General features: G+C 34.8%; 1 protein-coding gene across 1 annotated transcript in view; it reads left to right on the top strand.

The window, feature by feature from the left end:
- The window catches only part of LOC135834785 (uncharacterized), a 272,925-nt gene that overhangs the window by 43,887 nt on the left and 201,854 nt on the right, over nt 1–27,184 (top strand). The gene's annotated exons all lie outside the window — the stretch shown is intronic.

The raw sequence follows: 27,184 nt of genomic DNA, 5'->3' as shown, positions 1-27,184 counted from the left end.
AGGGGATTTCAAAAAAAAAAGATGAAAAATGATGTGACATATCGATTGTTAGGTTTTCGAGGGCGTAGAATCCGAATATGAAATCAATTTTGGGCTACCATCACTTCTACTTCGATTGAGCGCCAATTTTAACTCATCAAATCAGATTCGGTGATCTTATAAATCATCAAAATCCACCAAAACGCACTTTTTTCTCAATTTACACTCAAAATTCAATTTCAATCCAAAATTGAGCGGAAGACTCTTATACAATTGCGTCTAAAATTTCGAATTTTTTCACCTCACCGCAGAAAATTCCACCTAATCTGTATGATCCCCTCCCCCCTCCCAGTACAACAGCAATAAAAACGCATTCTACATACGCGACCACATCTATTCCACATTTAATTTACGTTCCACTCTTTATAATTGCTTTCCTCGTTAAATTACCCTTTTATCGGTGACGATCCCGGCAACTGGTTAGCGTAAAAAAAATAATAATCGAACGATAGCGGGCAAAAAACCACCAGGACTACTGCAAAAAAAAAATAAATTACCACGCGACGCATCTCTGAACTCTGCAAATCCATATCCAGCACGTTAATGTTTCGGGATACACAACTTCAATTACGTACATTGGCCATTTGGAGCTGCAGAGATAAGCTCTCGCTCTCTGTCTCTATGGTCGAATAATTAATGGACGAAATGAAATCGTACCATGTTACACATGCAGCATACCAGCAGGGGGAGCTAGTACATGAAAAAAACCACCGGTGTATCGGGTCGTTTCGCACCACCTACTCTGGAGAAAAAAGAATAATTGCTTTTTGAATGTTGATCGAAAGAGTCGCAGTCGAGCTAGTTGGCTTAGTAACTGTTATAATTACGCAGTCTTTACGCGTACATTTTACCAACTTAGGAAATCCACTTGTCACGTAACATTTAAATAATGATCTGTGTTTACTACGTCGTCCTCGTCGTCGTCGTCCCCAGGTAGGGTAAGGTAATCGAAAATTCACCGGGTACCAAATGTTACTGTGCTGGTGATGGTCTTCTACAATGGTGTGGTAGAGATACATATACGATGAACCGACCAGTAGCTCTGCAAAGAGGTATGCAGGTTTTGTGTTCGGCAAAGTACACAACCGGTTAGGAATTTTAATTACATTTCAATGTATGCGAATTAAATAAACGTAATGTTTACTCTTCTTATTTCACCTTTTGCTACTCTGCTCATCTTTACTTGGAAATGAAATTAAAAAAAAAAAAAAAAACTGGATTAAAATGGGTGAAACGAGCTCGGATGCTGCTCCGGTGGCATTACATTTGACACGTTATATTTATTGTATAAATAGTCGATTATTTAAACGTTGTAATTAGAGAATTAATCCAGTCGATGCTCACATTTGAGTTTTTTTTCATCTTGGTCGTTTGAAAAAAAAGATGACGATGACGAGTCGTCGAGTCTCACTCACTCACACTGCACCGATGACGACGATGATGAGAAAACCTCCCAACAGAGATTATTTTATCGGTCAGTACAACTATTTGACACATTCGAACCGGACCAATCATCGCGTCAGGTAATAAAATAAGGCAAAATAAACAGATATTTATCGACTATATATATTCTTGCCACGGCTCGTTAATTTACGATGATTTTTATTTGACGCGAGCATTAAAATATATAAGCGTAGATATTCCGCTCTCTTGGTCGTATATTCCGAATAATTTGTACGCTAATGACCGCCTTCGTTCGTATATTTCTTCTTCTTCTTTCGTTTTTTTTTTTTTTTTTTTTTTATAACCAACATATACTTACACGAGGAAGATAAGCACTCCCTGTGCTCTGTTATGGGTTAACATAATCGTTAAGCGTGTTTACCCCATCACCGAACACAGATGATGGATTATGCGAATAATATTTTGTGATGCGTCACGAAGAGACACCATAGATGCCTCTCTTGTCCCTTGTCCCATACCCACAGATCGAGGACATGCGAAAAAAAGACCCATCTTTAATGTCGATCTTATGGAATAGAGATTTTCATCGATATCTCGCGTACTTTCGTATAATATGTAGGTATAAGTATTTGAATACCTATATAGGTACTTGACACATAAACCAATATAATCAATCGTACATAAGCGACTTAATCTGTACATAATACGAGTTTATGGGTTCGGGAAAATATTTTTTTTCGGGTTTCGTAGGTGTATGTTGCGTTATTCACCTTTCTTATCGATAAACACGATCAGCAAACATCTCGTGCATGATTTTGATCATCTTCTAAGAGTTCTATGAGCTGTGCAGGGTTTTATACATAATTGAATTAAGTGTGCTGAGAAGAAAAAAATACGTTGTAGCAGGTTGGGCAAAGATGGGTTGAATTTTTTTTTCAGAAGATTAGGTATCGGTTCATAAATTTTTTTTTTGAATGAGCAATTAAGTAATTTAAATTATTTTTGCACAATTTTCAATCGATTGTGTAATTTTAGCAACATGGAAAACATTTTGTGAGTTTCTTTGGTCGAGGGACGAGGGTGTTGAATCTAGTTCAATTATAGGAATGCTAAGAACTGGGAAAAGTCAGAAAAATGTATGTGATTTTTATCATTTTCATTCCAAAATCAGGAAATTTCTTTAAAAAATTCTCTAACAATTCAAAGCCAATTTTACAGTATTTCTTGTGAAAAATTTTCTCATCTCTATGATCCCTCTTCAAAACACTGTTCAATTTGAATTTAATCACACACCTCAACCAAAAGACCTTAAGAAAAAAATTAATCTACAAGTTGTAAAAATGACCTACACATTGATTGAAAATTTTCCAAAAATAATTGTTAAAAAATCCTCCTGAATCGAAAATCTTTCAAAAAAATTTCAAATTTGCTATCAGGCACATCAACAATAGCCATACTTTTTTTAAAAATTTGGTTTAGCTCTTTTATTCCAACTTTAAAATACTTTCAACTTACTTTTTACGCAATTGTTGACAAATTTTGCTGAAATTTCATCAGTTTTTGGTAATTTTTAATAATATTGGTGCTTTTTATCGGTTTTTGACATTTTTAATGATTTTAATGATGTTTTAAGCAATTTTTGCCATGTTTTTCCAAATTTTAATAAAACCATAGATGCCATAAATTATTTTTAACAGTTTCAAATAATTTTCATTATTTTGATAAAAGTTTTTTTAACGTCATTTTTCAACTGGTTTTTCACAGTTTTATGTAATTTTAATGCAATTCTACCAAGTTTTATAAAATTTTCATCAGTTTTTGGGGGGTTTCAATAATTTTAGCACTCATTAAGGTACTTAAAAATGATTTTTTCACACAACTTTTATGAAATTATACACTCATTGTTTTTGACAAACAATGACTGTGTTTAGAAAGAACTATTTGACAAAAAAAGCTATGTCCTTTTAGGCAGAAAATGATGAGAATTTGACAAAAATTAATATTTTTTTGGCATAAAAAGACTATTTCTGACAAAAAGTAATGTTTTTTGGCACAAAATTAGTATTTTGATCCAAAATTGATGTTTTGACAAAATTGATATTCTCGCACAAATTTGATATTTTTGACAAAAAATTGATAATTATTTTGACACAAAATTGATATTTTTCCACAAAATTGATATTTTTCAACAAAATTGATATTTTTCAACAAAATTGATATTTTGACACAAAATTGATATTTTGACACAAAATTGATATTTTGACACAAAATTGATATTTTGACACAAAATTGATATTTTGACACAAAATTGATATTTTGCACAAAATTGAGATTTTGACACAAAATTGATAATTATTTTGACACAAAATTGATATTTTCCCACAAAATTGATATTTTTCCACAAAATTGATAATTATTTCGACACAAAATTGATATTTTTCCACAAAATTGGTATTTTGCACAAAATTGATATTTTTCCACAAAATTGATATTTTGACACAAAATTAATATTTTGCACAAAATTGATATTTTGACACAAAATTGATATTTTGACACAAAATTGATATTTTGACACAAAATTGATATTTTGACACAAAATTGATATTTTGACACAAAATTGAGATTTTGACACAAAATTGAGATTTTGCACAAAATTGAAATTTTGGCACAAAAATTGAGATTTTAACACATAATTGTGATTTTAACACAAAATTGAGATTTCGACACAAAAATTGAGATTTTTACACAAAATTGATATTGTGACACACAATGACGGTTCTGCACTTTTAATTCAATTTTGTCAAATTTTTTGCTAAAATGTTGCCAGTTTCTGGTAATTTTAACCCTTTTGCTACCGACGTCACAGCATATGTGACGACCTCGGGGATGGTAAATGCCCGGCATCACACGGTGTGACAGCGATTATGCTACGTTTTATGCGTGTTTTATCTATAGCAGACCTATACAAACGGTTCAGAACTGGTAGTGGCAGTCTATCTACACCCAAACCAACATAGTTTTGCACTGGGCTCGCGCACTGTTACCAACTTACGCAATATTTTTTCAAAATTTCACTAAATTTAGTGAATTTTTTTTAAATTATTTTTTTTTAGAATTTTCGTTCCATTGTGTTACAGTTGCACTGTTTGGAGTTTCAATTGATGAAAATAAACAAATGTAAACAAAATAACAGGATTTCAGATGCAATTTTTGACAAATTTACAAAATAATTAGGTAAATTTTAATTATAAAAAATGCAGAAAAGGTCCAAAAAAAAGATTTTACGTCGTTTTTCTTACATTTAAAAAAATTAACTACTTACATGTTTTTCAGCATTTTTCGTGTGTATTTATCATTGGTCCAAAGTCATAACATATTTTATGCATTTTTGGGTGGTGCTAGACTGATGTCACACACGCTGTGACAGGGGTTTAAAAGGGGGATGAAGCATTGTTTGGAATGTGTGACCTATTGTACCATGTATGTAGACCTCCAATTCACATAAAAACATGAAAAAAATTGTTGGGCTGTGGGGGAGGTTTCAATTTAGCTGTCGGTAGCGAAAGGGAATGATTTTTATGTTTTTCAAGAATTTTCATGCCATTTCAACCTGTTTTTAATCATATTTTTGTGATTCAAGTATTTCAGTTTTAAAGGATTTTAATACTTGGATAACTTTTTCGAGCTGGATTTTTTTCCAGAATTTTATATTTCTGATTTGCTCACTAGATTCATTTTGGTTAAATATGACATTTTTTTCATCGTTGAAGTGGAAAATTCGCGCGAGGTCAATATCAACGAACTCGGGATGAGCTGAAGGAGGGGGTATATTACCCCTCTCCAGTTTTTTCCAACTTCTGGTACATTTCAACCCCCTAGAAAACTGTTATAAGCTTTCAAAATTAAATTTCGATTCCAGCATCAATATATCACTCCGCTGCATATACAGCGAGACAAATTACAAACACGTGTCCATATTTAGTACACAACCCTCGCCGGCTATTGGCATAATCATAAGCCGGCCACTGGTCATATCAAATTGCACTAGCATCACCATCACAAGCTACACGACTGGCGAGAGGCTACACAGTCCAAAAGCTAATTAAGGTCATCGATCCGTTTTTAGTGCAATTCGTTTGTTCAGTATATGTGCGGGATGGAGCGTGCTAATTTGTACCACAAAATCGTACACAACACATAAGAGACTAACAAGAAAGACTGAGAGAGAGAGAGAGTGTGAGTGAGACGTAGGGAGGGTAGGGTATAGAGGTACCTGCAATAATATAATCTACATAGGTACGTATACACATAGAGTGAGCTGAGGCAGAGTAGATGGGGTGTGAGGGGATTTTTGATTAATAGTAATATCGCGTTACTAATTAAAAAACTAGTGCGGGCGGGAGATGACTGCGTATACAAGACAGAACCTCCACCACGCTGCCCATACCCTGGCTCTCTGGACTATTGTACGAGTACGAGTACCATAGGTGATATGAGGTGGTATTCCGCCACCACACCACGTACCACTAGGCAGCCGAGTAATAACGGTAACGTAATAAAACCTTATGTACAGCTCGATTCAACCTGAGGATATTTATTGATTTATTTAAAGAGCGAATTTTCACCAATGAAAAGAAATTCAAACAAAACGGCGCATACCAAGCTGGATGGTCGGGGATGGTTGGACATCTCTCTCTGTCTGTCTCTCTCTGGTATCAGTTTTTCATCCAAGGCCTCGCGATAATCTGTGGCTATGTAGTGCCCTCCTCTTCTGGCTCAGTCTGCAGATTGTACCGAGTATATGTGTATAGTCACACATAGTTTGGTTCACCTATACGAGATCCACCAATACACAGACACACTAGCAGACAAACATATACAGTACCTACATCATAAGTGAAAAAGCTAAAATGATTTATAGTTATGATATAGCTGAATAGTATTTATTTTCTCATCTTGATTTACGGCTTGTTGCGTATTATCCAAATATAATAGCTATTCTGAGGTTTTACTTTTTGGACGCGAACGAAACGACGAGAACGGTTCGCGCCAAGATACGATTCTGCGCTTTGATTTATCTGCATTTTTAACTCTTCTCTCACCATCAGAGAACTTTCTTCGCACGAGGTGAAAATTTCCATCTTTCCACACATGGAAAAAAAATACTCGTGTATCACTCTTGAGTCTTGGACGATGTTTTCTGCGAAAAATCACCGCTTCTACGTTCCTTGTGCGACTCTGGCATGTGAGCCGAGCACTCATTAGCGACTTGTTTGGTTCGTGTTGGAATCAAGAGCTGGTTTTTTTGCCTCGTGTTCTTTTTGCTTCTAGTCTAGATGCAAATTCGTCGTCTCGATGGTAAATACTTGGCTACACACAACTTACTTATACGATGATGGTCATCAAGTGGACGTGCAATCATCGCAGTTGAGCAGAAATGCGGACAAGTCAGCAAAGGTACACATTGCTCACCGATACCTTAAACGAATGCAGCAAAAAAAATAGGAGCGAAAAACGCGTGCATTGTACTGGGGAAAAAAATATTCAATCGTGTGTCGGCATTCTTGCGCGTTTGCCAGTTGAACAAGATGTCTTATTTACAATGAAACAGCCAGTAAACGATTTGCAGCCACGATGACAGCTCTGCAGCGTTGCTCCTCATGAACCCAGCAGACGAGTCTTCTTTCGATCTGCTGTGTAGCTTTATCGTTTACAGCTTTAGAAAATTACTAGTCTCGAGCCTGCCGGTATAATTGAATCATATAGATGGCCGAGTTATGCGTCCGCCACATTTAAGTAATTAATTAAAATTTTAACCCGAGGCTGTGCCAGTCGCTGCGCCGCGCTGCCGAGTCTCCCACTATCTTTAATTTACCTACACATTGGCATACAGACTTAAGCCTCCAGTCTCATCTTTTCACCGCGACCAAGCTGCTGGCCAAGCGAATCTCTTTTTTATGTACGCAAACAATACCACAGAACACACCGAGTTGGCATTTGATTGGCATATACTCGTACGTCTCCTAGTGTACTTTGATTGGAATTTCTATTAAGATTTTCTTCGCCATCACTCTCCTCCACTGAAGGAGACATAGACCTATACAGAGAAAGAAACTATTAGCACGTGTGGGTTTTTAATATGTTTGTTTTATCTCATCATCCTCTCTGTGTATTAAGCATGTTTTCAACGTCTTCCTCGTCCACTCCGCCCCTCCCCTCGCCAATAATCTTCAACTCGTCAACTCGTCATCTTCATCGCTCTATACATACACAAAGGTTCCAGTCACTCGTACAGTATACACCTAAGTATGTGGGTGGAGATGCGCAAGCACATTATACATACATATAATACACGTTGAATAATTAATTTGTAGCTCTCTGACATGACGTTCCTCTATACATTTATACGTGTACCTACTTCTACGCGATTCGCGCTAATAAAGCGAGGAAATTCACTTTATGCAATTTTTTCTTCTTATACCTACTAAAACTCCTCCGCTATCATCGTCTCTCGTACGACGTACACCCCCTTTCACTCTTTTTCTATATAACCGAATGAGAATGACGAGTGGTTCAAGGTGAAATATACGTTTCTTCCGCTCTCAGCCCTCGAGTCTCGAGATGAAAGATTTTTGATTATATTACTACGAGTTCGTTTTGATGATGTATACATAATTTTAAATGTGTTTGTTGGAGATTTTTTTTTTTCATTTTGCTTCTCTTTCTTTTAATTTTTCGCTCGCGTATACGGATAACTTTGACCTAATTTTTAATCAACGAGCTGAGCTGTTCCGTATACTACGTATATATGTATACTGTGGTGTCTGAGAAGTTTGAATTATTACTTTATAATTAAACGTTGCTGAATTCTCGCGTATATACAAGTATAAGAAGAATCGTTGGCCTGAAAATAATCGTTTCTTCTATTGTAATTGTTGGAATTTATTATAATGTGTACTTTCAACACGTCGTCGTCGTCTTGCAGTGGACTTTGAAGGGCTGCTAATTACATCAGAATTATAGAATAATACTAACGACTAGATTCAGTGACAGGGTGTCCAGTAAATGAGTGGATCAAGGGACAAAAAACGATTATTTTCTTGAGCATCAATTAGGTCGAAAGATCGAAAGATATCATTTCTAAAACAGTAGAAGGAACATCTTGTGATACAGTGATGAATGACAGATCTTTTGGAACTAAGGCGTCCCCCCCCCAAAAAAAAACAGGTTTGGTAAGGACTAAAGCGAAAAAACCAAGAATGATTATTTTTCTGCCAAAAAGATCACATTTTTAAAATCGAATGTGCATTTTTTTTTGGCCAAAATTGACTTTCTGGCCAACATGACCATCTGCTGCCAGCCTAAATTGACCTTTTTCTGCAAACGTAACAAAACACAACCATTTTTTGGCAGATGAATCATTTTTTGACCAAGATGTTCATTTTCCACCAAAAATGGTAGTTTTTTTTGGCAAAGCGGCCACGTTCTGCTAAAAGTTGAAATTTTGTGTCAAAACATTGATTGTGTGTCATACAATCAATTTTATTTCAGAATATCAATTTTGCTGTCAAAATAGAAATTTTATGTCAAAATTTCAATGTTGTGTCAAAATATCAATATCATTTTTATGTCGAAAATATCAATATCAATTTTGTGTCTGAGTATCAATATCATTTTGTGCTTGTGTCAAGATCTCAATTTTGTGTCAAGATTTCAATTTTGTGTCGAAATCTCAATTCTGTGTAAAATGTCAATTTGACGTCAAAATGTCAATTTAGTGTCAGAAATCTCAATTTTGTCTCAAAATCTTAATTTTGTGTCAAGATCTTAATTTTGTGTCAAAATCTCTATTTTGTGTCAAAATCTCTATTTTGTGTCAAAATCTCTATTTTGTGTCAAAATCTCTATTTTGTGTCAAAATCTCTATTTTGTGTCAAAATCTCTTTTTGTGTCAAAATCTCAATTTTATGTTGAAATCTCAATTTTGTGTCAAAATCTCAATTTTGTGTCAAAATCACAATTTTGTGTCAAAATCTCAATTTTGTGCAAAAATCTCAATTTTGTGCAAAAATCTCAATTTTGTGCAAAAATCTCAATTTTGTGCAATTTTGTGCAAAAATCTCAATTTTGTGCAAAAATCTCAATTTTGTGCAAAAATCTCAATTTTGTGTCAAAATATCAATATTGTGTCAAAATATCAATATTGTGTCAAAATATCAGTTTTGTGTCGAAATATCAATTGTGTCAAAATATCAATTTTGTGCAAAAAAAAACTTTACTTTTCGTCAAAAATATTGTCTTTTTATGCCAAAATAATGATCATTTTTGTCAAATTCTCCTCATTTTCTGGCAAAAAAGACATAGCTTTTTTTGTCAAATAGCTCTTTCGAAACACTGTCATTTCATTTTAAAATGCTGAATTTCCTTCAAAAATCATTCAATCAACTTCTGAAATAAGGGTTCCAAAATTTTGAGCTTAATAGGTTCAATTGATATGCACCATCTAAGTCTTGTTCATCAAATTAATACCTTTTAATTCGCAATTCGTACTAACCCTGGTTTTACGTAATTTAACTTTGATCCATCTGAATGACCTATACTCGTACGTATACATGAATGCTGTGTAGAGCCAAGGGGCATGAGCATCATGGACAAAAGGTTTTCAAAACGTTAATCCACTATTGTCTCTCCACGCCATAAGATTTTAATCCCCAAGCGCAGCAATAAAATCTTTTCTCAGCAGAACCGATGATGATGACGACGAAGACGAAGACGACGACGCCACGACGTAAGAAAAAAGTCTCACAGAAGGCGAACACGACGACAACCAGAAGAAGAAGAACACTATTTCGATCGTCTCTGGGTACGAGAACTTTTGCCAATCAATCATTGGCTCACACACAGCACCACCAGGACCAGCACCATCACGTAAAGAGCATAGAAAAAAACCTCCCCACGTAAAGAAAGGAGGCGACGGTAAATCGAGTAAATTTCCTTCGACTTTTGCAACCATGTATGCGATAAGAGAGTAACTTTCTCGCAAATGTATACCATAAATCTGCTTGCGAAAAAGAGCTTTTTAAAAAATTGCACCAGTCGATAAATTACTACGCGGTATTACTCCGGTACGTGAAATTGAAACCTTGGTGTGTGTGTTTGTTGCTCGTGTACAAATTATACGTACATGCGAAGAAAAACCTCCCCTTTTAGCGTATATATAGGTACACTATATACGAGTATATATGAGACAATGTAGAGTACATGTATCTTCGGACGATAATTTATATCGGTGTTGTTTTGCCAATAACGAATTCTTGCCCCCTCCCCCCTCCCTCGTGTGCCTTACCTCGTCTCGTTCGTTTTGGAAATCTGCTCATCGTCGTTCGAGAGTTGATTCTCTCACACATGCATATGGTTGCTGGCTAATACGAGTAATCTGTATTCATTGCCATAGTGAACTGGAAAAGTCATTCTAGTCAGGTACTCGTAAAACATTGGCACAGCGAAAGAGCTTATAGAGCATCATCGAAGCAGAAAAAAAAAACCATATACACGATAAAAACAACCAAAAAGACTCTGCTATGTAGGTACTTGTTTCACGTAGCAGATTGGAATTCTCAATACACGAATGAAACCAGTTCGCTGATCTCTGGGCAATCGAATCGTAATAAACTCGGATACCATATAAATTCCTCCCTTATATGAGAATACTACGTTGTACTAAATAGCTCACCGCATCATAAGCCCACGAACGAGAGAGAAAAAAATCAGCGCAGGAGAAGAAAAAAAAAACTAGACGCAGATTCTTCAAAAATCATAAAACATGAAACCGCGAACTCCAACTCATCGTCATCGTCGTTTGTATTTATGATGAACAATCGATAGGTAGATAATTCGACGATCATCTCTCTCCCTGCAGTCGGGAGAAAGAAGAAAAAACCAACAAACAAAAAAAAATACCTATATACCGGTGCTTTAATTATGATGGGTCGGGAAGCAGTCGAAGTAAGAAAAAACTAGGACCGCGCCTTAAACTGAAAACTAGAAACAAGACAGATACTTAGCGAGAAAATTTATATACATTTTTTTATTTGTATAATGAATCCACCCGAGAAGGCAGACCGAGTTGGGGTACGAGTATTCGAACAAAATATTAAATGAACGTGAAAAAAAAATAACAAACCCGCTATGTTATATGTATTTCGTATTCGAATACTCCTCGCACAAGAATCGTAATTTCGAAAACAATTAAAAAACTGGTGTTTTTTTGCTCGCTCACTACATATAGTCGCTACCTCTCCGCATATCGTATCGCTGTTGAGTGTTTAATACGATTAAACGACCCGGTCGTGCTGGTAATTGAACTATTAATAGGTAGGGTTTTAATTGCCTGGAATATTTTTAGAGCATGACCCGCGAGGCAACGATGGCTCGACTCCCATGAATTATCGTGAACGTAAAATTCGTCAAATTCTGGCGAAATTTCACCGATGCGATGTCTCGTTCTCGTAACCCCCACAGCGAATTTGGATGCGGGATTCACGCTGATCTCAGAACTGATTAGAACAATCTTTGGATTCATCTTACACAGATCTTGGGTCGTCGTATTTATGGAGGGGTGGGGGGAGAGGGATGAGGTAAAGCAGATATGAAATTGTACATGTAATCAATGAAGGAGGTTAGCTGTTTTGAAAAATGATGGTTTTTGCAGAATATGAGGGAAATTGGTATTCCGATCCTTTTGGCAAAACATGTGTTTTGATGAAAAATGGTTGTGTTTTAAGGCAGAAAATGGCCATTGTTGGCAGTAAATGACAAGTTTTGGCAGAAATGGCTATTTTTGGCAGAAATTACAATTTTGGCAAAAAACGACAATTTTTGGCAGAAAATGACAATTTTTGGCAGAAAATGACAATTTTTGGCAGACAAATGGCAATTTTTGGCAGAAAATGACAATTTTTGGCAGAAAATGACACTTTTTGGCAGAAAATGACAATTTTTGGCAGAAAATGACAATTTTTGGCAGAAAATGACAATTTTGGCAGAAAATGACAACTTTTGGCAGAAAATGAAAATTTTTGGCAAAAAATGGCAATTTTTGCCTGAACATGGCAACTTTGTCTAAAAATGGCAATTTTGGCAGAAAATGAACATTTTTGCACTAAATGGCAATTATGGCAGAAAATGGCAATGTTGTCTGAAAATGTAAATTTTGCCAGGCATTGCAAATTTTGGCAGAAAATGACAATTTTGGCAGAAAATGGATATGTTGGTTAAAAAAAGACTTCTCAAACAGAGGATGGTTACTTGGACACAAAATTGTTATTTTTGGCAGTAAAATGGTCATTTTGATACAGAAGTTGGAGAACATGGTAATTTTCTGGCATAAAGTGATAATTTTTGGCAGAAAATGGCAATTTTGGTAGAAAATGGCAATTTTGGCAGAAAATGGCAATTTTTGGCAGAAAATGACAATTTTGGCAGGCATCACAATTTTGTCAGAAAATGATCAGTTTTGCACAAAATGTCAATTTTGGCAGAAAATGACAATTTTTGGCAGAAAATGGTTATGTTGGTTTAAAAAAAGACCTCTTAAACAGAGGACGGTTACTTGGACACAAAATTGTTACTTTTGGCGGTAAATGGTCATTTTGTTACAGAAGTGGGATAAAATGGTTATTTTCTGGCATAAAATGATAATTTTTGGTAGGAAATGAGTTGATAAATATGGTTGGTAAAAAGTGTGTTTTGACAGATAGTCATCATTTTGGCCAGAAAATGTTTTTTTTGGTCAGAAATTTTTTAAAGAAAAATATGCTCTTTTAAGCAGAAAATGACAATGCCATTTGGACACAAAATCATCAATTTTGGCACACTACTTTCAGCAAAAAGTGTGTTTTGACGATGAATGCATTCATGTTTATGGCTGCCAGTTCAAGAGCACAATATACGAGTATTTACCTTTCACGCTCGAGCGATGCATTCGATCTCAATGACGTCTCATGCATAAATGAACGTAATAATTATTATTACCAAGTAAAATTCACAAAGCCACAGTAAAAAAATCAGCTCAGCTGATACTTTCAATATCTCTATCTACGAATAAGCGCATAAAATCTTATCTGGAGGACGAAAACAATCGTAGTTGAAGTTACAACTACCTCGCTGAGTAGAGTAGATTTCGCAACAAACTTTTACGACTTCACTTAGGCTATGTAATAGTACTCGTACCTAGCGTAAGTGAACTAAATAAGGCGAAAAAGTGATGCTGGAGCTAGTCTATGAACTCGCGCCGCCGAGTGCGTCGTGTGAGGTGTGGCCAAAGGACACGTACACCGGCGCTAATCTCGTCATTAATTTTCTTTTAATTATCGTAGACCATATAAAGTGTTGCTCAAAGTCAGTGGAACAGCACGCGGACGCGGATTCATAGCTTTACTATGGCTGGGACTGGGACCAATTACACGTGGGTAAGGTACTGAGGTAGGTATGTGGCAAGAGTGAAAGAGAAAAAGATACGCGATACGATGAAGAGGAAAGTTGCCCGTCGATTATTTAATAAGTAATAATAAAAAAAAGAGCCTTAACGACTACGTGGGGCCTTGGTAATCGCTCCAATTAGATAGACGCGCAGTCTATATAAGAGACGTTGTGTAATATAGACAAACATTTTATACGTAAGACCAATATATTTATGTGCACCTAGCATCCCTATCTAATGGTTGGAAAATGAAGACGATAAATTACCCAACAACGCATCCACCAAACTGACTCTACTATATGATACCAGTTAGTACTTGGGGCGATGTGGCGGCGATGTTCTTGAAATCATTATACGTCAATATGTACTACGATACGCTCCCAAAAGCGGATATCGTTTGAGAAATTTATATATTCGACCAAACAACAGGCCTGTAGAAATTTCGTGGTACATGGTACCGGCGACTACGACGTCTTTGGACATGGACATAAGAGATGCGAACAGACGAGCAGACGATCTGGAAAGATGACAAGGCGAGAGGAAAAGAGCAGAGGGCGAACAACAGCAACAAGCTGACAAGAGTAAAATACACACAACAGTGAGGTGTGTACAGTACATATCCGCGCACCTCCAAACCACTCCGGGTCTGCGGCGCGAACATAAAATATTAAGGTATGGAAAAAAAGGACGCGGACGCCGCATTAAAGGCGCTATGATGCGAGAATTTACATGATAACCTGTCAATGGGGAACATAATTTATCGGCATAAATCGTAGTAGTAGTAGAGTTATACTTTCTATCAGTGGTGTATTCGCCATACAGAATCACTGCTCTGCTTCGCCTTCGCCTGCGTATTATAAAATACGCTATGCTTTATTTATTTATACGTATATATTTTTTTACAATACGAGAAACAGCCATCTATAGTCTCTCATTCTCGATGGCAATACCAGCAAGCAACAGAAACAACGTGTTATAGAAACGTATAGACAACGCTGCGAACACCACCTTCTTATTCTGTATGCTGGAGAACATCGAAAGACAACTCGCATGATATAAATATTTCAACCAGGACCGTGTTTCGTAATGTACAAGAAAAAGAGTTGACCGAAAAAAAAGAAAGAAAAAAAACAGAACAGAAGAAGAAGAAAACTCGTGTGGGAGATGGTCGCGTCGAGTGATCTTATATATTTTGCAAGATACGTGAAGAGGAGTTTGGGTCTTGTATCTCGTAGATCATGGTGACAAATTACGAACAAGACTAACAAGACATCGTAACTCAGGATGAGTAGAAAAATACTCAAAATTCAAATTTTCCATTTTGTAATACCTACTTGATAATTTCAGCGAATTTTGGAGCTGCTCAAGGTGGGAAATGCAAGATTTTTCATCGTTTTTCTTCATCTTCACTTCTCTTTTCTTCCCATCAGAAATATATCGAGTTGCTAGTGTAACGAGATATAAAATTTGACCATTTCTTGGCAAAACGACCGTTTGTTTGTTATCTGCCAAAAATGAAAATTTTGTGCAAAATATTTGTATCAATTTTGTACAAAATATTTGTATCAATATTTGTATCAATTTTGGGTCAAAATATCAATTCTGAGTCAAAATATCAATTTTGGGTCAAAATATCAATTTTGTGCAAAATATCAATTTTGTGTCAAAATATCAATTTTGTGCAAAATATTTGTATCAATGTTTGTATCAATTTTGTGTCAAAATCTCAATTTTGTGTCAAAATCTCAATTTTGTGTCAAAATCTCAATTTTGTGTCAAAATCTCAATTTAGTAATATCAATTTTGTGTCAAAATATCAATTTTGTGTCAAAATATCAATTCTGAGTCAAAATATCAATTTTGGGTCAAAATATCAATTTTGGGTCAAAATATCAATTTTGTGTCAAAATATCAATTTTGTGTCAAAATATCAATTTTGTGTCAAAATATCAATTTTGTGTCAAAATATCAATTTTGTGTCAAAATATCAATTTTGTGTCAAAATATCAATTTTGTGTCAAAATATCAATTTTGTGTCAACGAGCGTGAAAGGTAAATACTCGTATATTGTGCTCTTGAACTGGGCAGCTATAAAAAACACACTTTTTGCTGAATGTAGTGTGCCAAAATTGATGATTTTGTGTCCAAATGACATCGCCATTTTCTGCTTAAAAGAGCATATTTTTCTCTAAAAGATTTCTGACAAGAAAGAAACATTTTCTGGCAAAAATGACAGCTTTTTCTTAAAAAAAAAAAAGAATTTTTGGCAAAAAGTACCTCTTTTTGCCAAAAATTTACAATTTTTTGCCAAAACACCTTTTTTTTTACCAACAATATCTATCAACTCATTTCCTGCCAAAAATAACAATTTTGTGTCCAAGTAACCGTCCTCTGTTTAAGAGGTCTTTTTTTTTTTACCAACATGACAATTTTCTGCCAAAATTGTGATAATTCTGCCAAAATTGCCATATTTCTGCCAAAATTGCCATATTTCTGCCAAAATTGCCATATTTCTGACAAAATTGCCATCTTTTTGCCAAAATTGCCATATTTCTGCCAATTTTGCCATATTTATGCAAAAATGGCCATGTTTCTGCCAAAACGGCCATATTTATGCTAAAATACAAATCGTCATATTTATGCCAAATTTGCCATATTTCTGCAAAAATGGTCATATTTATGCCAAAATGACCATTTTTCTGCCAAAATGGTCATTTTCCCGCCAAAATTGTCATATTTCTGCCGAAATTGCAGTGCCTGCCAAAATTGTCATTTTCAGACAAAATTTTTCTGGAAAAAAAGGATCTCCTGGAAGCTCTAAAACTCTTCGAAATGGTTTGAAACAGTTTCCAATCTATTCGGCGGATGAAAAATAGTGTAAAAGTATCCCCCAATACATAGGTTAATTTGTTAACATTTTGATTTTTTCTTATTTTTAGTCCGAATTTTATTTTCCAAAATTCGCCAAAAATAAAAAAAAATGCACTTCAGCATTGGAAATTCTAACAGGTGGTAGATTTTTACATGCTCTTTCGATCTAGTTTTGTCTGATTCAAAATCGTTTGTGCTGTTAGGATACCCCCTTTTGTTAGTATAGGAGACTTGTAAATTGAAAATCAATCGATCTACACGTTGGATTATTTCTTTTCGTTGTAATTTATCGAACACCCAGTCAAGAGTTGAATCATCACTCGACCAACGGTGAAAAAAAAACTCTAATCTTCCATCAAAATACCTTAATTTTGATCACGAAACCCCTTCGATTTCTTGTCCACTTAATACATATTTTTTCCACTCGCGTCTTCGATAAAGGCATTTCATTCTGAGAAATCATCTCCATAATAATTCGAATTGGAAACCGATCCAATTACATCTCAGACAATCGGTCGCTTACTTACAAGTATTTCCTAAATAACACTCATCAGCACATTCCATCTACCTATCGAAAAATACCACTAGTTGATTTCATTTTTTAAACGAGGAAAAAAATGAAATAAAAAAATAAAAAGAAGGGAGAAAAAAACGCTTTAAAATCGTTAATAAACGCTCTAAGTAGTCTATACCTATAACAATGACCAAAAGATTTCCTATAATAAGACATCGGACATCTTTCAGTCGTTTGGTCAGTCTGTGAAGAAAATATAGGTCCATTGATGGAGTACAGGTGAAGAGAACGGGAAGGGGACGCGAACGCGGCTCGCGTAATTACAGCACAAAGCTACAGAATATACGAGTACGAGAATGGTTTTTTTCTGCTCTCTTAAAAATGATTAATACACCGGGAACCAGTTTAGGGCGACCGATCGTATGACAAATGATGGAAGTCACATTAGTCCAGTTTGACAGAAGAGAACCGAACACCAAAATGCTGTCGGCACCTTTTTCCACCCTCTCTGACGTCTCATCTCTAGCTCGCCAATGGACCAGTCTGTGAGGAAGAAAAATACCGCGTGTAAAGCCGGAAGGTATGTGGAAAGGTATACAATAAAAGGGTTACGCCTCGAGGCGGCCTTACTGCCTTAGAGCATTCTAACGAGGGGCTGGAAAGTGGGAAGCAGGGTTTCCGAAAAAGATTATAGTCGTCTACCAACTTACGCGCTGATGGTGATGATTTTGATGTTATCAATGACATTGTTTGCGGTGGCTTTAGTTCGTAATTTGCGTGCTTATATAAGTCGACAACACGATACCCCCGACTGTGTGTAAATTTTCAGCTTAATTAATATTTAAATTATTAGCTCGAAAATTTATACAAATTGTCACCTTAGAGGTTAATAAGAAATACCTACCGTTTAGGTTACGTAATTATTAACTAAGTGGTGAGAATTTGGCATGATTTTTTTTTTCATTCCCATCTTGGCACTAGGAAGATTTTTTAATTACAAATTACTGTTAGGAAAATATGTGCCCGGCTATAAAATTGCTGTTATTTTGGAGTTTCGTATCGTTTCAAAGGTAATTAAAATTTAACGATTATAACATTTCAGGTTTTAGATTTTTTTTCGTCGTCGAAGGTTATGTAATTTTTTTGAGGGTTGGGGGGGGGGCTACCTGTATCGATTTATAGTGGCTGTTTCAGTTCACGTGTTTGGCTGCGATGGACACTCTGGTCAGTTTATAAGGCAATGCTGACTTTTGTTCAGTTCGGCATCTAAAAGGTGAAAGTTTTTCGGTGTAATTAAAAGGCAAAGGCATAATAATCGTGTTTTGGGTAGCGTGTCAAGGTGTGCTGCTGTAATCCAAGTCAATCCAGGGTACCTTGGCTATATTTTTTTGCCATTTTCTCTTTCTCTTTGCCTTTTTTTCAGAAACCTGTGTGTAGTGTGTACTTGTATGTACTTGTGCTTCAACGTAAACATTAGGGAGAACGCGTAATTAAGCCGAGTAATTGGGTAATTTATTCGAATAGGATAATTTACGTTGCGATATCGACCACGCGATTTTATCAACCAAGAGATCGCCATTAGCGGATATTTGCAGCGAGTTATGCTAATGCTCGGTTATTTCTGTGTGTATTTTTTTTTTTTTATAACGCTTTTATATCGAGGTAACGTATACGTATGTAATGTACGTAGAGAGTGAGGAAGAGCGAGGGTAGATTGCGAATGTGCGACCGAATGAGTCAACATTGATATGGTCAGAGATGCGGATTGATAAGAGAGCCAGATATACAGGGACAGGCTATTTGAGTTAACGCAATTACGCGGAAATTTTTCCATTTGTAGCGACGAGCTTTTTATATATAGGTAATGGTGTATTTTTTTCTCTTTTTTCGTAAATTGTTCTCGAACTAGTCGTTGTCCACGTTTAATGAATCGGATTACATACGAAAATACCCCATAGAGTATGATGGAGGACGTATCAGTCAAGTTTATCTGGTCATGGGTCCATTGTCTAGCTGGAAATATCCTTCTTGAAGTGTTTCACAAAAGAAGAAGTAAAAAATTGCTTCGGTAGCAAAATACAATTTCTTATGCCCTGCGTAAAGCAACAATATACTAGAAAAACATTTAGAAAAAATGTGACCAGAGGCAGAAGCAGCGCCAGTAGAAATCAACGCTGTTGGAAATTCCTTTCACGAGTCATTTAGGTACAGGTACATAAGAAAGAATGCTTGTTCTCGAATTCGGTTTCGTATAGTCGTCTTTTGAGATTAAAGCATGTTGGACGATGAGGAGTCGAGTCGATAGCTGAAAGGAAAAGTAATAACTAATAACCGATGGCTTTTGGCTGCTGGCTGGACATTCATTAGATAAGTTAAAGGATTGATAAGGTAGTAGATTTTAAGACGGACACGACTCGATACTGACATTAGCGACCTCGACCTTATCTTATCAGTGCTTTACTATATTACCTGCTCCTACTGTATGCGCGAACGTACCTACAACCGGTTTTTCGTGCTGTATCTGCGCGTACCAGAGGTATATTGCTCTTCCAGCTCTTTCTATCTTTCGATGGTCTTCGTCTCTAAATCTGGCTATACGGTTCATCGGTGTTCTTTCATTTTTCTGAACGATTTACCGCGCGAAGCAGGTGCAACGTATTCAGGTAAAGTGCTCCAGTGACTGGTCCAGAGAAATCTCCTTTTTTTTTAAAAGGTAGATCATCATGTTTTTTAGTTATTGATTCGAATTCGAAAGTCATTGGGTATTTCGAATGTACCAGTAATGTTTTGAAAAAAGATGAAAAGTCACAATTTCGATTCAATACCTAATCACCCCAGTCACCAATTTGTTGACATTAGAAGATGTCAATGAACTAAAAGTAATCATTTCGAATTCAAGTCTGACGAAAAATCAGGATTCAGACCCAGAAAAGTCACAAAAAACAGAACCATGTTGAAAAAGAAAAATATCAATTTCTTTCAGAAAAAGAAAATTTGTTGAAAATTTGAAATATTTATCGCAAACTTCTTTTTGGCAGAATCCCTCACTTTTCTCATGAACTATTATTTCATTATTTTTTGAATAAACCAAGAAAAAGAAACTACATTGTGACTCATACAAATTTTCAAAATCATTCAGGCATAGCCTGCAATTTGAACGAGACCAGGATTTTTGAAAATAGCATGATCTGAAACCCTCGCACCTAAAATTTCGACTGCCCAAATTGATTTTTCAATTTTTGGAAAATTTTTGAAAATTCTTCGTAGACTATTTCAACATTATGCTCTTTTGAAAAAAAATATACATCCGAATTGATTCAGTGAAAATAATGAAAGTTAGTTCTGGAACTAATGTCAACTTCTCCAAACCGAATTTCGCCATTTACGGTAATTCTGGAGCCTCCAGCACGATTTTTGATTTATCCAGAGTAGTAAAATTTCTATAGAATCCATTGAAATTTTGATATTTTGACAGAAATTGATATTTTGGACACAATAATGATATTTTGACACAAAAGTGATATTTTGACACAAAAGTGATATTTTGGACACAAAATTGATATTTTGGATATAAAATTGATATTTTGGCCACAAAATTGATGTTCCAACACAAAATTGATATTTTGACACAGCATTGATATTTGAACACAAAATTGATATTTTGACACAAGATTGATATTTCGACATAAACTTGATATTTTGACACAAAATCAATTTTTTTTGTCACAAAATTGATATTTCCACATGAAACTGATGTTTTGTCACAAAATTGATATTTCCACGTGAAACTGATGTTTTGACACAAAATTGATATTTTGACACAAAATTGATATTTTGATGCAAAATCGATATTTTGACGCAAAATCGATATTTTGACGCAAAATTGATATTTTGACGCAAAATCGATATTTTGTCACAAGATCCATATTTTGTCACAAGATCCATATTTTGTCACAAAATTGGTATTTTGTCACAAAATTGGTATTTTGTCACAAAATTGGTATTTTGTCACAACATTGGTATTTTGTCACAAAATTGGTATTTTGTCACAAAATTGGTATTTTGTCACAAAATTGGTATTTTGTCACAAAATTGGTATTTTGTCACAAAATCGGTATTTTGTCACAAAATCGATATTTTGTCACAAAATCGATATTTTTTCACAAAATCGATACTTTGTCACGAAATCGATATTTTGTCACAAAACTGATTTTTTGCCACAAAATTGATTATTTTGACATGAAACTGATATTTTAACACAAAATCAATACTTCGACACAAAAGCGACATTTTGACACAAAATTGATATTTGAACATGAAACTGATATTTTGACACAAAATCAATATTTTGACACATAATTGATATTTTGACACAAAATTGATACTTTGACACAAAATCAACATTTTGACACAAAATCGACATTTTGACACACAATCGACATTTTGACACAAAATCGACATTTTGACACAAAATCGACATTTTGACACAACATTGATATTTTGCACAAAATTGATATTTTGACACAAAATTGATATTTTGACACAAAATTGTTATTTTGACACAAAATCGATATTTTGACACAAAATTGATATTTTGACACAAAATTGATATTTTGCAGAAGATTTTCACTTTTGGCAGATGTCCAAGGAACACTTTTAGAAGAGAATTGTCATTTCGCCAAAACAGGACCATTTTTGATCATTTTTGTCAAAAGATGATTCATCTGCCAAAAAAGGGGTGTGTTTTGTTAAAATTACAATGAAGGCAGGATTCCTCATCAAAATCACTCCTCCAAAAAAAGCTCAAATTCACAGAAGTAATCCACATTTTTGACAAGAAAAAACCTTGAAACCATATCCAAAGTACACGAATCATATCTACACATATTAATCCGTTAAAAGCTGAAGAAAAGTTTTGTATGATTGTTTATTAAGATCCCCTCGTGTATAGCTTTAATGAACTCTACGTCAGCGTGAAAAAGTTGAAAGTTGCTCAACTACCTACTCACAAAATTACCAACTACGAACCGCTACTTGCGCCCGTGCGTGAAAAAGAAAACCCCCAAGTAAAAACAACTGCAAACTGCAAAGGGTACGGTATAGACTACGTAAAGTCTCTGCAAAACACAACAGCAAACCATCCAGCCAGGTAGGTATTCGTATGAGCACGGAAAAAAGGAAGAAGACGACGACGAGGAGGTATAAACTCTCAGCTCGTTGATATTTTAATCACTCTCGCCGGAATAAATTTGCGCCAGGCGAAGACCAACCAGTCGAAGGGTTGCCTTTGCCTCGCAATGCCGCATAAACTTGACACATCCCCGGGGAAATTATCAACTATTAAAAAGCTCTCTTCTCTCGCAATATAGTATACCTTGTATAAGTGTAAGTGTATCCGAAATATTATATATATTGTAAGTTATTTATTACAACTACGTACTTCTCAACCCTCCCTATACCCTTGAATAGGTACATTTCGGTCATGGTGTCATCTTGCAGCCTGCGTCTGGTCGTTGGCCTTAAATAAGTATAAACTTAGTCGCGATGAGATGCGAAATATTAAATTAATATTCGGCTGTATTTTTTCATACAGCTTGGTTCGCGAACCGAAACGAAGCGAAGCTAATATCGTCGATCTTGTATCGTGTTTTAATTGAAGTAAAGTGCAGTATAGAAATTTGATAGGGATGCTGGAGCTGAGTCCCAAATGTAACGAATAGTTTTACTCGTACTTTGTGTGAGGGTTAACTTTTGTAAGTATATAATATGAGACGATGTTGTACAGATTTACGTAGCGTAAGAGATCTAATGCGAGGGTGTAGGAGTCACTTGATGCCGAAATTCAACGAATAAATGTTCTCGATGAATCGGTTCCCTTTTTTTGGGTGCGAGTTATGGTGTGGAAATTATTCGTATGAGCCGAGATTTCCGACGAAAATCGACTAAATTGGCGTGTAATTGAAGGAATAACGCAAAACTGCGTAATTTACCGTAAATTACCGGTGAAATACTTCCAAAATGATAGATTACCGGAGGAGAAATAATGATGGCTTGCTTGTGTGGGATTTTCAACAATTTTTTGTCAGGACAATTTTCAATTTAATTAAATTTTTTGAAAATTACTGTAAAGTACGCTTTAATAATTCAACCATGAGGTGGGAAGAGGGGGGGTGAATTTACAGTTTGAGTCTGAACCTGAAGCTGAATTTGAACCAGTACTTATTTCACAGACTACAGCTGTAATTCAGCTTCCATTTAAAATCGATTGTACTCAATGTAAAACCCTCAACTATCTACTTGATGCAATGTTAAGCTAAGTATATGAAAAACGTCTATTCAAATAATATTGTCCAGAAAACTGAAGAAGCTTTCAACTAGTGGATTATTATGTCCAAAACAAAAATTATCCTGATATTTCACAACATAATGCGTTTGGTTTAAAACATGATTCTCAAAATATTATATGTTGTACTGGACGCTTAGTTGAATCATGTCTCGATGATAATGCTAAGTTTCCTATACTTCTACCCAAGAAGGAATACTTCACTTGTTTATTAATTGAAAAAATTCATGTTGATAACTATCATGTTGGCATTTCCCATACTCTATCTGAATTGAGAAAAAATTTTCTGGGTTCCAAAAGGCAGATTGACTGTGTACTACACACTGAAAAAGTGTACAAACTGCAAATATTTTGATGGTGGTCTTTATAAATATCCACCAATTCCTCCATTACCAGAATTTTGTGTAAATCAAAGCAGTCCATTTTCCTGTTGCGGTATAGACACATTTGGTCCATTATACATTAGCGATAACTCAGCCCAGAAAAAAGTATTTGTTAGTATTTTCATATTTTGTATGATAGTGGATGCAATTCATTTAGAGCTATTAGATGATATGTCGACTTAAGACTTCCTACTCGCTTTTTGTAATTTTATTGCATTATGCACTATGCCTAAATTTGTAATCAGTGATAATACCCCCCCCCCCCCCAGTTTAAAACAGGCATATTAACTGGTTTTTAACCTTAACCTTAATTTGGGAAATAACTGGAAAAAATGGTAAAATATCACATAACTTTAACTAAAAAAATTCCCATATTTAAATCTGAGTACCCTTAGCCAATAACCTTAACCTTTATTCCAAAATTTTATTACCTTAACCGTAACCTTAACTTCAAAAATAGCAGTTAAAAACCGGTTATAATTACAATTTTTTCCCGTTTTTTTCGCCTACTGGTTTTTGTAGAGCAGTTAGTAGTGTTTTGTTTTTGTTGAAAATTTTATTCATTTTCACAAATTTTAACAGTTCTGACTTTTGAGCAAAGATTTGATCAATTTTGCTTGAATTTTGTAACTTTGAAGTAGGTAATCATTGGCGATTTTCATAACCAATTTGGATGTTTTTTTGTACATTTTGTGCAGTTTTGCAAAATTTTTAGATTAATTTGCAACAATTATCAATGATCTGTTTTTTTCAATGTTTTGAGATATTTCATCAGATTTTGGTTGTTTCAATATTTCATTTCAACTATATTTAGAGCAATTTTTCAAAGTTTTTCTCAATTTTGTCAATTACTTGGCAAGAAAAAAGATTTTTTCACATTTTTATCCAAGAAGTGAGATGATTTTACAGCTTTATGACAGTAAATCAAGACTTTTTTGGAAATTTTGACATTAGAGTGAGAACGTTCAGTTGATTACTGGCAGAAAAGCAAGATTTCAACGATTTATGAATTTAAGCATAACACAGATCTAATTTGAAAATTTTTGAAAAAAAATAAAATTTTAAAATATTTTTTTGCAATTTTTTTGGGGGGAAATTGAAACCTTGTGTAAAAGTGCAGCATTTTTGACTTGATTTTTAGCAAAAAAGTGAATTTTTTTAGAAATTTTTAACAGAAAAGTGAGACTTTTTGGTGATTTTTCATATATTAGCGTTGAAAATTCCAAGTTTTAAAAATTTGACTCCTGAAAAAATTCCATCAAAAATCGGTAACTGTAACCGTAACCTTCATTCATCTATCAATTTTTACCAAAACCATAACCAAAATAATCAACATGGAAAAAAATGTTGACCTTTAACCATAACCGAAAATTTTTTCATTAAGGTTAGCATCCCTGATTTAAAATAACCAAATCAGTTTTTGAAAATCTTCGGGAAAAATTAATTTCTGATAATAATGTGATAAACCTTTGCTTAAAGATAATTTGATTGAGTGGAAATTGTTACTAGAATATGCACCATGGCATATGGCTATTGTTAAGATGTCTCTGAAGAAAACAATTTTTAATTGTATTATTACTAAAAATCAATTAAGAACTGTGTTGTATGAAGTAACTTCTGCAATTAATTTCCATTCTATCGTATACCTCGGTAAAAGTGATGTTCACTTGATGAAATCAACTCATCACAAAAAATCAAAATTCGAAAAAATTCAATTTTCAATTTCATGCATCAAAAAAAGTTTAAATTTATTCAATTGCTTTATTTTGACCTCTTTCTGACATATTTAATGAAAAAGTTGATGAAAATTACACTCAAAGCAAAAAAATTGAATTCGTTTACTAGGTATTTGAATTCATTCGAATTTTGATTTTTTTGTGATGAGTGTATTTCATCAAGTGAAAGGATTTTTTCAACTTTTTCAACTGTTACTTAAAAATAGGGGTCAAATGGGTCAACTTCACCAATCAAAACTTTTTTTTCATGTTTTAAATCAAAAAATCGCATTTTTTCGCAAACTTTCAATATCGACTTTACGAAATAACGCCATCCCAATTTTTTAATACATTGTTCAGCATGAAAAGTTGTCCATAATACATATATTTTTTTCAGAATTTTTGGAAGTTGGAACGATATGCAAACTACATTTTGAAACTTTTCGAGCTAATTTTTCCTATGAAAAAAAGTGGCAACACTGATTTTTATGATATCACCAAAAAGCCTTTCAAACCCTCTAGCTATTGGAAAAAATTCCATTTTGGTAAGTATCGCGGTTATCGAGTAATCCACTGCTGAAATGGATGATATTTTTGGTTCACTGAAAACTTTGACACCCCCTGGCTACCTTTAAAAATGGGCTAGAGGGCTGCGATTTGCGCCATTGGTCATCGGAAGGTCTTTCCACAGCAAAAATTTCAAAAAAAATCGCCGACCCCCCCCCAACCCCTACCACTTCTTGGTCGAATTGACATGGAATGATCCATTTTTCCATTTGAAAACACCTCATCAAATCCACAGCTCGATCCATTCCATTCATTAGGCAGAAATGCTACTCCAAGTCCAATTTGCCAAACACGTCGATTAAAAAAACATTCCGCTTCCAATTTCCATTAAAAAATTAAATTACATAAATTACATAAACGACTCGCGAACCCTGTAAACTATAATTTCCATCGCAGCAGTAAACATTTACCAACATATTCAGATCAACTAATGCTTAGGTAATAAGCTAATAAGCTAAGAACAAAACGACAACCAAAAGAGGTAGAGAGGAAGAGGGAGAGGAAATAAAAAATGAAAATGATCTAATAAGTAATTCGACTAGCATAATGTGTTTCTGACAACTGATCCTAGACACGAACCAGAAATAATTCTCAGTACTTCTGAATCAATTATCCCAAGCAAAAAATAATTTACGTAAAACCAGATTGAACGTGATAATACCTTTTTTTAAAATTATGTTTATGTATACGCAAGCGAGTCATTATACATGGAAGTAAAAATAGAAGAAGAAAAAACACACACATACTTTGATAGACTCGCACACATAGACACCATCACGACATCAATTTAAACCGCGGACTCGGACATTCGACGCTATCTGCAATACAAACAAACGAGCAGAGCGGCAAATTGGGTGTTCGCACGTG

The sequence above is a fragment of the Planococcus citri genome, chromosome 2 (genome assembly GCF_950023065.1).
Source record: "Planococcus citri chromosome 2, ihPlaCitr1.1, whole genome shotgun sequence".
In the NCBI taxonomy this organism is placed as follows: domain Eukaryota; kingdom Metazoa; phylum Arthropoda; class Insecta; order Hemiptera; family Pseudococcidae; genus Planococcus; species Planococcus citri.
The sequence above is the reverse complement of the archived record's forward strand: the minus strand, read 5'-3'. Positions and strand labels throughout refer to the sequence as shown.